Source organism: Apium graveolens, chromosome 5 (genome assembly GCF_009905375.1).
Source record: "Apium graveolens cultivar Ventura chromosome 5, ASM990537v1, whole genome shotgun sequence".
In the NCBI taxonomy this organism is placed as follows: Eukaryota; Viridiplantae; Streptophyta; class Magnoliopsida; order Apiales; family Apiaceae; genus Apium; species Apium graveolens.
The window spans coordinates 171,926,237-171,937,664 of record NC_133651.1 but is presented as its reverse complement, the minus strand read 5'-3'; positions in this window follow the sequence as shown (position 1 = coordinate 171,937,664).

Genomic DNA, 11,428 nt, shown 5'->3' with positions numbered 1-11,428 from the left:
CCTATGCTAGCATGGCAAGTTCTAAATCTCAAGATTCATTGTCGCTTCACAAGAGATTAACAGACTATCTTATATGTTCGCAACGCACATAAGACAAATAAGCACAACCTATACTAGATATCATACAATCATCACATACCAAGGTATTAAACAATTAACTAAGGAAATCCATAGTAAATCCGCTACGACCCCATGATCACGATTAGCCCATGATAGAACTCATCGTCACCATAGGTTCATATGAAAATATGATAATAACATGAGAATATAAACTAACTAACTATTTATTAAAACCAGAGTACGTCACAAGAGTATTAAGGTTCAAAGTAAAGAAAACTAGCATCCACTGTTACAACGAATAAAAGAATAACAAATTAACGTATGCTTCCTCTTCTTCGTTGCGGTGTGCTAAAACGGTCTTCTTTTCTTCTCTCCTTGCTCCTTGCTTGATGAATACTTCGTGCTGTGAAACGTCTCTGAAGATTACTTATATAGAAGTCCACAAGAATCAGCCGTCTCAGAAGTCCAGTAGAACACGACTTAATAAAAATCAGAATAGAATTTCCTGACTCCGGGCGGCCGCCCCAGCTTCCCAAGCGGGCGCCCCAGATCTTAGGCGGCCGCCCCAGATCCCAGGCGGGCCCCTGGCAGGCTTCTGGAAAAAATATTTTCCTGCTCCTGATTTTGCTGAATTCCTCGCACATTCCCCCGAGACTGATCCCAAGTACTTCCCTAGGCTTATTTTGATGAAATCTCCCTACATACGCAAGCTACACCCTGAAATGCAAAAACACACGAAAGCGCATCAAATATACAAAATACTTGATTTCAAGACATCAATTTAAGCCATTATAAGACGTTCTAAGTGGTATAAAATGCCACTTATCACATAGATGAGTAGTTGTGCTATATAGGCCTGGGGGTTGGGAAGATAGGCTCAAGGACAAATCTTGAGTACGTCAAGTACGTCACTGTAAAGAGACTAAGTACGTCAAGTTTCACATATTCAATTGACCATTTTATCATTACATGTAAGAAAATAGTAGGATATCTGATTGTGTACCTGTGATAGGAAATGTATTTGAATGGTAGTATCCGTTTGGCTGGTAGCTAGGTACTAATGTCAGAAGTAATTTGGATGAGTAGATATGCAATAATGTCCATTCAGTTGTTAAGATGATTCCTAAAATACATTAACAAAAAGCATTAACACTACTCAGCATAGTAAAAGACATAGATAAAGGGATATTGGGGATTGATGGAGAAAGGGGGGATCAAATAAAGTAATTTAGAATCCTGGTGCATATGATATAGAAAACTCGGTGTGCACGTGCTCCGTCACAAATCAACACTCTCCCCCCCGCTGCAATCAAACATGTATCATAATTTTAGTAACTTTTCAGTAGCAGTCAGTAGTTGTCATAGCTATTCATTTTTAGACTCCAAATTTATAAATATTTTAACTTGGCAAGTCCCACCACAAAGCTGCACATGAATGAGGGAGATAAATAAACCTTGTAGTAAACATGACCTCGGCGAACAGATGTATCCATGAACCAAAGTCACCTCTTGATTATGTATAAGTCTTCACCAACTTTTAAATAAAGCATTAAGAAAAACAGTAAAAATAACAATGTTAATTCAAACTTGAAGTTCAACATATAAGAATGAAATTCTATAATCATTAGAACTTAGGATATTTGATACAACAGTGACACCTTGTAACAACAATGTGACACCTTTTGTCCCTACCACTTGCAGCAGCGTCGGCCTGCACACAATCACCTTTGTACAAACTATAAGAAAAATTAGAGCATTTAAATTTTCCCGTAATAGCATATCACTAATAAAATCTTGTAATTTTAAGCATCCAGAAGCTTATAATTGAATAAATATTCTCCTTAAAAGTCATGTATAATGTAAAGACGCCAAAGATTTTAACAAAATATGGTTACCATAATTTGAGAAGAAAGAACTAACGTCTTGTAACCTTGCTCAACATGAACTATTAGTCTTACTGATCCTCCAAAAATTTTAGATGGCAACAACGACAGGATCCAACACAGTAAAATTACTTCCATAATCTCGAGTAATTCAAGGAGTTGGAAACACACAAATATAAATTATTTGGTATAGACCATGCTTATATAATATTATCTGTAAAAACTATCCATTCATAATAGGCTCAGGTTTAGAAATTTGGAAACAGCAATATTTATTAGTCTTTCTCGTAACATATTGTTAGAAAAAATAATTAACTCGCTAATCTTATATCAACCCTAAATGTAGAAGTTGTTTGTGATCAATTAACATAGCAACAACCCGCCAATTTTGCATCAACTGCAAATACAGTAGCCGGGATTTACGATTTCAGAACAATATAAGTACGTTGAGTTTCCATACTAAACTAGCATAATAACCCGTGCGAGGCACAGGTCATTTTCTAGAATTTTTTTATGCATCATGCAATTATAATGTTCTTAATTGTTTTCTTATTTATAAATGTTGTACAATGTCTAAGTATATCAAATACAAATTGATTGTTTATCATTGTGTATTATTTTCATAAAAGACAATACCAAATTACACAGCGTTTCAAATATAACTCATTAAGAAAAATATATATATATTCTTGTTTGTGTTGTATAATTCGTATTTAATGAATGAATATAAATAGGGTAGTTAGTGCACGTTTATAACGAAACGATTATACCTAATCTGTAGAATGCCGTTAGTATGTTTACAAATAAAAAGTTAAAAAATAACATTTATGTTGAATACAGAGTTAACCAAAATTTTTAAATTTTATTTATAAAAACTATATGTGTTGGTCTATATTATTACTGAGTTCACTACTAACTTACAATTAACTTACTCAATTTAAAAAGATAAAAAATGCATAATTGAAGTCAGGATGACTTGCAATCATAATATATAATAATGTAAAATTTACACTATTGTTAATATAAAAGTTGATTTTAATGAAAAATGTTAGTTTTTGAAATTTAACGTATGTATGCATGAAAAAATGTTAGTTTTTTATTTACACTACGGTTACCAAAGTAACATTAAGTTATATGTGTGTGTCTGCATGTAAATTGTCGTATGTTACATTTTTAGTAAATTACGATGGTTTCAATTATTTATATACTAAATATCTTATTTATGTACATTTTTAATCACTATTAACATCTAGTGAGACAAATGATTACATAAATAACATACATTTATAATTATTCAAAAACTAAAATTATGTAATAAATAAATTGCAATAATCTATATATGGTATTCATATTATCACTAACAAACAATCTATATCTAGTTTTTACGCAACTGAGTATCAATCATGGTTGTAACATAAAAATAAATTATATATTATAAAGACTTATTATTGATATTCATGATTTTTTAAGTATTCGAAGGAAAAATTATAATTATATCGTTATTTAAACCATTTTTAAGTTCCTTTCATTACTACTCTAATATTTATTCATATAATAATTTGATAACATTGTATATTATTCTCCTAAAATTAAATATTTTTTAATTTGATAAAGTTTTATAAATATCAGTTGAACTGGTTAATTCATTCAGATTATTGAACAATGTATATTTTTTCTTTAAATAGTATAAAATACATTGAATCAAAATATACAATATAGTATAGATATAACATTTATTTGAATAATATAAAATATAAAAATAATTCAAAATATTTGTACAATATTATCTTGATCAATGAATATTATTTATCTAGAAGAATTCTTTTTTAAAAAGCTAGTTTTTGAAAAATAAAAAATAAATCGATTTAATATATCATCGTAGTTTTAAAAAATCTCGTGAGATCTCATATGAAATTTCGAATATCTTTTAAAATCGGGACAAGTCCCAAAAATAATAATGTGCTATCAGTAAAGGTAGTAATTTTAATATAAATAACCAATTGACTTGATCTTATAAACACCTCAAACACATTAATTTTTATTAACATAAGATATTAAAAAAATTCATATTATTGGTAAGATATTCTCGCCGAACTTGTAATTTAAATTTACTAAACTTAAAATGTGACGATGTTTTTCGGTCGGGTCATTAGTCAAATTTCGAGTATTTTTTAAAGAATGGGCCGAGTTCTAATTGCAAATTGGAATAAAATAAATTTTTTTGACTCATTATAATTCGAACTCATCTAAATATGTAATAACATTATAGATTATTTATATATAGATGATTCTATTTTCAATATTTTCTTTAATAAGTATACATGTACATTTTAATTACTTTTTATAATAATAAAATATGTTAAAAATATATGAGATATATTTTCAAACGAAAAAAAGATTAATAAATAAGATAATAATTCATTTATGTACTATGTCTAATTTTGTATCCGGAATTTAATTCTTTAAAATTAACTATACAAATATTAAAGTAACTATTTTTTTTGCGGAATTCAAGTAACTATCTTTAAAATTAAATAAAATATTCATTTAGGTGATAAAAAATATATGTAAGTTTAGTGGTATGAGGTGAATGAAATATTTTGAGTAAAAAAGATGTAAACATCCCGTGTCCAAGTTTTATTACCCACAAGATGAGAAATTAAAAAAGAAAATTTGCATAAATAGATTCAGGAGTCAGGACTCACCATATAGGTTAGATTTGCAGTATGGCCCACACATAAAATGATGTGGACGACTTTAGATTATACAGCTCCAAGACTTAAAAGTAGTACATGAGACTTAAAAACCATGTAATTTTTCTAAATATGCAAATGTAAGTTGTGTATACCATGATGATATATAATGGATAAATAGTATAACTCTTTCTACAACATAGTCATATTTAAAACATTCTTGATGTAGCAAGCAGTCCAAGAAATATGCATACATACTTGTACGTTGGAACTTGCGTATAATCTTATACCATAGAAATTACATAATAAGTAGAACCGCTTATAAAACAATGGTGGAGTCCTCGATAAAGATTTACTTCCTGTTTCTCATCTCTGACTGCAATTTCTTGCCGCAACAACTGTATTTCAGACTCTGAAGCAGAGATTTAAGCCACCAAAGAAAGACGCACAACCTGTTCTTTTTGTGTTAAAAGTTACCACACTATCTGCAATCACTTCATCAACCCTTTATTTTTAACTCCGTATTAGAAGGCCCCAAAGGATATCAAATTTCACCAGGCTGACCAAGTGGGCTTCCATGAGGATTGCCAGAGGATAATGTATTATTGGCCGCTGATAGAAGACTACCCGTAGTTGAGATCAGCTGAACATAATTGACGTGAGATCAAAATTGATTAATTGGTGTGGCTGAGCTGAAGTTCTTCAAATCTAGTATGTTTAACAAACTTATTTTTCTAGTAACAGTTCTCTGTGATTACTGGATCAAGTGGTTTCCAACTCTAGGGAGGCCATTGCATTCACAAATGTAGACCAAATTTAAAATATTTTTTGGAAGCAAGAGTCAACACTTGCATTGAGGACTCTCCTGTAGTCTGTCAAGGTGATAGGAGTCTGTAAAAAGAAAAATACTAATTTTTTATGTAATTAAAATATTTAATCTCCTAGAATAAAATTTGATGGTAGTGAACGATGCAATGATTTAATAATAGTGAAATCTATAGTCTTTGTAGTTGTACCTATTCTTATAAGTAACTTAAACTTATATGATGTGTCTGGTTTCTTGTTTGCCGAAATTGTGAAAAAATGGACTTAGGATATAAAGGTTGAATTAAACTAATGTGATGGACAATTACTAAAGAAGATAATGAAATTCTAGAAGACAACAAAGCTGCCTCATTAACTTAAGTGCTATAAATCAATTTAAAAAAGCAGCAAGTATTAATTTTGTATTTCCATAACTGCAATATTGCAAGATGAAAATTTTCCTGAACAGTTACCGTCCAGTAATCATGCGCAACTATAGTGTTTTGCGGAGTTTGCACGTTTTGCAGTCATCTGAGAAATAAAATTCTGATTCAATGAATGTAGGGGATGACGCGGGGAGCCTAGAAAACAAAAAGAAGTAATTAAGTAAATAAGTAGAGATATATAGTTAAAATTCAAAGATTTAATGGTGAGTAACTTGATCCAGCTCAAAAATGTTCCACTAACGGTTAGTATTAGGGAGTTTGCACGTTCGTACTCATCTCAAAAATTATATTCTGATTCATTGAATAAAGTGGATGTCGCGGGGAGCCTAGAAAACAAAAAGAAGTAATTAAGTAAATAAGTAGAGATATATAGTTAAAATTCAAAGATTTAATGGTGAGTAACTTCATCCAGCTCGAAAATGTTCCACTAACGGTTAGTATTAGGGAGTTTGCACGTTCGTACTCATCTCAAAAATTATATTCTGATTCATTGAATAAAGTGGATGTCGCAGGGAGCCTAGAAAACAAAAAGAAGTAATTAAGTAAATAAGTAGAGATATATAGTTAAAATTCAAAGATTTAATGGTGAGTAACTTCATCCAGCTCAAAAATGTTCCACTAAAGGTTAGTATTAGGGAGTTTGCACGTTCGTACTCATCTGAAAAATTATATTCTGATTCACTGAATAAAGTGGATGTCGCGGGGAGCCTAGAAAACAAAAAGAAGTAATTAAGTAAATAAGTAGAGATATATAGTTAAAATTCAAAGATTTAATGGTGAGTAACTTCATCCAGCTCGAAAATGTTCCACTAACGGTTAGTATTAGGGAGTTTGCACGTTCGTACTCATCTCAAAAATTATATTCTGATTCATTGAATAAAGTGGATGTCGCGGGGAGTCTAGAAAACAAAAAGAAGTAATTAAGTAAATAAGTAGAGATATATAGTTAAAATTCAAAGATTTAATGGTGAGTAACTTCATCCAGCTCAAAAATGTTCCACTGACGGTTAGTATTAGGGAGTTTGCACGTTCGTACTCATCTGAAAAATTATATTCTGATTCACTGAATAAAGTGGATGTTGCGGGGAGCCTAGAAAACAAAAAGAAGTAATGAAGCAATTAAGTAGAAATATATAGTTAAAATTCAAAATTTTAATGGTGAGTAACTTGATCCGGTTCGGAAATGTACTACTAAGGGTGAGAATTTTGGAGTTCGCACGTTTGTACTCATCTAAGAAATAATATTGTGTACCTTTGACACCTGCTTTTGGTTTACTCTGATAAAATAAGCTCTACGAAAGAGAGATTTGTTCTCTTGAAAGCTGTCACTAACTCTTAGACATGTAATTAGAATACAGAATTCAAAATTTCCTTAATCTTAGACACTGCAGAATTAATAAGATCCAAATAACATGAAAGAAGTTAAGCACTCAACCATGACTTTTCAATATATGAATACAGAACTTACCGCTGTTAAAATAATGCTATATTTATATGTAGAGCGTGGCCGCTTATGTTTCTTGCATATCTAAGATAAAATTATCAATTCACCTTACTTTTCAACGGACATATTCATACCTTGTTGTCAGTCAATGGCGATCAGCTGAAATTCCAAAGAGAAACAATTATGCACATGGCACGAATTCCTCGGTAAGACGTTGCATTTGTAGGCTTGCATTTGCTCCTGTTGTATCAACAATTATCATCTGCTACACATTAAAAATCTGGAGTTTCTTTTTCATGAACTAAGAAAGCCTCTAGAGTGGATTATAGAGGCAAGTAAGAAAGACAAAAAAAGAAGAAGATACAACTGAGCTGTGATCTCACAGTATAGAAGATAAAGTTTGAATAATGATGATCAAGAAAATAACTTAAGACATTTAGTCTTGCAACATTGGTTAGAATTTAAAGTTTTGGTAGCCCACAATTAGTCTTGTTATACTACCTTTTCTACGAACTCTTTGGCCAAGTGCAGGAGTACCGCAATATTGGTAGTTGACATGGGAATAAGACCTCGGTACCGACTACCAACAATTGAGCTCCTCGGGCAGAAAAATTGCCAGCCAGAAAGACTGCATTTTGAATAATAAATTGAGAATGGTGTGTACCGGGCTCTAAAGTTACACATAAATTTCCGAAAGTTATAACATTGGCAGCCATTGAGACTCATATGGTATAAGCATATTGTGAAAGTTATAACATAGATATATATTTAACACTTCTATTCAAAAGAAAATTTGAATGCAGAACAAAAACAGACATAATAAATTGAACTCGGCTTATCAGCACAAAATTATTCCATTGTTTTTGTATAAATCTAACTTAACTCTACTTATTAGGAAACTTAGAACCTATGGTGACCGTAAATTTTGAATATTAGCTAGCAGTAGTATAGTGTAAATGCTCACTGCATTTTTACGCCGACAGATTCTTCCGTAAAAAAGGTCAAAACAAATATATGAATCCAGCAGATAACTCCAAGTAAATGAATACAAAAGAACACTTTGAAGTTTTGCCTCCGCATCGGAGGAAGGGATGTTACCAACGTGAGTAGACTTGCTGCAAGACTATTAACTCCACTAAAATAAGCAATGCCATTTGTTTTCGTGCTAATAGGTGCATGAGTAAAATATCAAAAATTAGAGATGTACAAAAAGCACAGGGCCCGAAAATCTGGCCCGGTCCGATCTGGTCAAAGCCCAGTCAAGCCCGGCCCGATTAAAGCCTGGCCCGGTCCCGGCCCGGGATTAAGGCCTCGACGGACCCTATATTTTTAGGCAAAGCCCGGCCCGGCCTGACCCAATTAAAAGCCCAGGCTTCGGCCCGGCCCGGTCTTTGGACCGGCCCGATTAAAAGCCTGAAAAACCCGTTTAAAATCTGATTATTCTAATATATTTTCTTATATATTTATCAATTCACATTTACTATAAATCTATACTATACTGTAATAGCCGGAATAGAGATAATTTGGTTCAACGGTTTGGTTCAACGATAATTACCTAATTTTGATTATTACAAAAATAGATAAATAGTGTTATATATCTAATAAACTTCTAGATTATTAAACTACTACTAAATATAGTATACTTATCCTACTAAACTACGAATACAACTTATCCTATTATTAAAAGATATAAATAATAGTGTTATATATCTGTTAAACTACTAAATTGTTAAACTACTAGAAATAGTCTATTTATTCTACTAAATTACGACCACATGTTATTCTATTATTTTTATTATAAATTTATAATCATTATATATTTATATAAATATTTTAAAAATATAATATAACTGGATAAATAAAAATTTAAAATATTAATGGGAACCCGTGCATCGCACGGGATTTATGCTAGTACTATATTATAATAGCCGGAATAAAGATAATTTGATTCAACGGTTTGGTTCAACGATAATTCTCTAATTTTGATTATTACAAAAATAGATAAATAGTGTTATATATCTAATAAACTACTAAATTATTAAACTACTACTAAATATAGCATACTTATCCTACTAAACTACGAATACAACTTATCCTATTATTAAAATATATAAATAATAGTGTTACATATCTGCTAAACTACTAGAAATACTCTATTTATTCTACTAAATTACAACCACATGTTATTCTATTATTTTTGTTATAAATTTATAATCATTATATATTTATATAAATATTTTAAAAATATAATATAACTTAATAAATAAAAATTTAAAATATTAATGGAAATCCGTGCATCGCACGAGATTTATGCTAGTATAAATAATACTTAAAACACATATATATTTACATATTTGTGATTAATAATATTATTTATATACTTTATTGCATAAATAATGAAAGAAGATATAGTAAGTACACTATATATATATTTGGATAACAATGATAAAATATATTATTCTATAAACATGTTTATTTTTTGCCGAACTTAAATGTTTTCAACGAAGTAATATTTTCATAAAATAACTCATGTGCACTAATATATTTTTATTATGATCTAGTTGCCAACATATGTTGTCTTCGAAATATCTAATAAAACTCGATCCGATGAAATTAGAAAAAAGCCCGGCCCGATCCGATCCGGCCCGAAAAAAAGCCCGGTTAGGCCCGCCTCGAGGGCCCAAACGGGCTCTCATATTTTCCGAAAGCCCGGTCCGGCCCGGCCCGGTCAAAATTAAAGCCCGAAAAGCCCGGCCTGGTCAAAGCCCGGGCTTTTCAGGGCCCGGTCAAAGCCTGGCCCGGTGGGCCTTTTGTGCATCTCTAGCAAAAATACAGTACCATTTGAATGGGAAAGAGGGAGTAGTAAATATATACAAAAGAACATACAGAGTCGACTAGAATGAGTGAATGATTATAAATAACAAGTCACAAACACAGATCCCGTGTCGGCTGCTTCAATTTGAATAGAATCACCCATTTGATACGTTCCAATTTTCTAGAATTCTAGTATTAATGATTCATATAAGTTATAATCTTCTTGCAACATGTATCAGTTATCCAGCTTGTTTACTTGGTTATATTACATTGTTCACTAGATTGTTGATTTTTGAGCACTGCCCCAGCTTGGATGTATTTACGATATGGATACTAAGAAAGCCTCTTGCAGTAGATCAATGTTTGATGTCAATTTTTTAAATATTTCAGTTTTCATAAACCGAACCGAATCAACCGAAATAATTCAGTTTGGTTTTCGGTTCGGTTTATGCGTAAGTTCAGTTCGGTTCGGCTCGGTTAGGAAAAAAATATCATTTCGATTTTCGGTCAATTCGGTGCGGTTCGGTTTCTGACCGAACCAGCCGAATGCTCAGCCCTAGTAGTATTTAAGCCCGTGTTGCTGGGTTTGTTAAAAAGTATAAATTTAAATATTAAATTTGAGAAGTTTTAATTAAAGTTTTTTTGTAAAAAAATTGTATAATTATGAAATTGAAATGTTGAACGCATTGGTTAAAGTTGAACGCATAGTTGGATTGATGTTTCCTAAGTTGTTGAAGATTTGGAAGCAATATTTTTTTAAAGAAATTGTATAATATTGAAATTGAAATGTTGAACGAATTGGCGACAGTTTTTCATTTTCATTTTGTTGCATGATTTAGTTGTTTTAGGAAAAAAAATTATGATCTATGTAGTTTTAATATTTGATTGCCTTTGAAAAGATTTTGTTAGATTTAATTTTTGAAGATTCCCGTTATAGAGTTATAGAAATGACAAAGTGAATTAATTATTATGAATTAATAAAATAAGTGAAATTCCTAGCAATAGGAAATCATGATCATCATAAATATAGCCATAATGAAAGTAAATCGGATACATTGTTGGGAGAACATAAATATTGTAGCTCTTCTCCATCGAATTTTCATCGGCCATGACACTTGAATTAGCGAAGTATCCTATATTTCCAGTACCTGTAATTAGCATGAATAAATTTAGGGTAGTTATTAAGTTGATGTCAAATCTAAATGAAATTACATGTCTCGAAGCGCATGGCAATTTTCGTTGTTATGGTTGACGAAAAAAATGGTGGAAGGGAAGCTTGAGAGG